Source organism: Otolemur garnettii, unplaced genomic scaffold, assembly GCF_000181295.1.
Source record: "Otolemur garnettii isolate 467f Iridium unplaced genomic scaffold, OtoGar3 scaffold00038, whole genome shotgun sequence".
NCBI classification, from domain to species: domain Eukaryota; kingdom Metazoa; phylum Chordata; class Mammalia; order Primates; family Galagidae; genus Otolemur; species Otolemur garnettii.
Genome location: NW_003852433.1, coordinates 10,250,881 through 10,252,204, shown reverse-complemented (window position 1 = coordinate 10,252,204; position 1,324 = coordinate 10,250,881). Strand labels below are relative to the sequence as shown.

The 1,324-nt window shown below is 36.5% G+C and overlaps 1 protein-coding gene across 2 annotated transcripts in view; it reads right to left on the bottom strand.

Moving 5' to 3' along the window:
* Positions 1-1,324, bottom strand: part of TAOK3 (TAO kinase 3) — a 93,110-nt gene that overhangs the window by 61,036 nt on the left and 30,750 nt on the right. The gene's annotated exons all lie outside the window — the stretch shown is intronic.

Here is a 1,324-nt window from a genome sequence, read left to right as displayed (position 1 = left end):
AGTTGTCATTGTTGTTTATCTGGCCTGGGCTGGGTTCAAACCCACCTGCCTCAGTGTATGTGGCTGGCACCGTAACCACTGTGCTATGGGCACCAAGCCAACATGGTTATTTTTTATTTTTGCACATTTAGGGGGTATGATTTTTAACCTGTATTATGTTTTATTCTCTTTCATTTCTTTCTTTACTCTGCTCACTTGCTTTTTACATCCTTTTCTTGTCTGTAAATTTTATTTATGAATCCTGAGTTTTTACCTCTTAATTTTAATAATGCCCAAATTTATTCATTTTCTCCCCTTTAAGATAACGTTTCTTATTTCTTATATCCTGTTTTTTTGTTGCTTTTGTTCTTAAACTCTTTGCCTCCTTTAGCATAATAAAGATATTATCTCGCATGTGTGGTATTTTGTTCTGGTTCCTATTTTTCCCTAAGGAAAAGTGGAGCTGTTGCTGAGGTCTACAAAGTAGTTCACGTCTAGAACATGTGATGGCTCAATGACAAAGAAGGACAAGGTCAAATCCTTTGCCCTGCTTCTTCTGTGACTATATTTCTATGAGCTGTCACTCATAAGAAGAAAAAACTTACTTTCAGGAGCATCAGACCTATCTCTTCAAGAACACTCAAAGCCAGAAAATAACAGAACAATGTTTACAGAGTCCGAAAGAAAAGAAAATGCAAACTGAGAATTTGTGACCTAGCCAAGGTGCTTTTTAATTAGAAAGGCAGCTGACATCTTTAAGCTTTACAAATGCGGGCAATAAAACCTGAGTTTTTCTTAAAAAGAAAAAGGCAAAGAAACTATTCTGTAATAAAGTATAGCCATTCTAGAGATGAAACAAACAAAAGAGGGTTGAGAAATATACATACCAAAAAAAGAAGGGTTAAAGAAATCTTGATTATTCTGTGCCAAATAAAGAAGATTCAAATTGTAAAAGATACCCACATATTACACTGATGTTGATACAACACACTGCCCACGAGTTAGTACATAATAAAGTATCATAAGAAGGGTTGCATTGCCCAAATTTGTGAAGCTTGAAAATGTCAGTTGCCTTCATAATTGAAAAGCGCCTTGGCTGGGTCACACATTCTTGGTTTATGTTTTCTTTGCCTTAGAACTCTATAAACACTGTTCTATTGTTTTCTGGCTTTGAGTGTTCCTGAAGAGGTCCGTTTGAAGCCAACTGGTTTTTCCACTCCAAAATAAACTTTTTTCAGTCTGCTTGTATGAATCTCTCTTTGTCTTTAGAGTTCAAGAGCTTCACCAGGCTGTGGTTTATTGATCACTGAAGATCAGGTTCATGGCCCCCTCTCTTCAGGCCTCT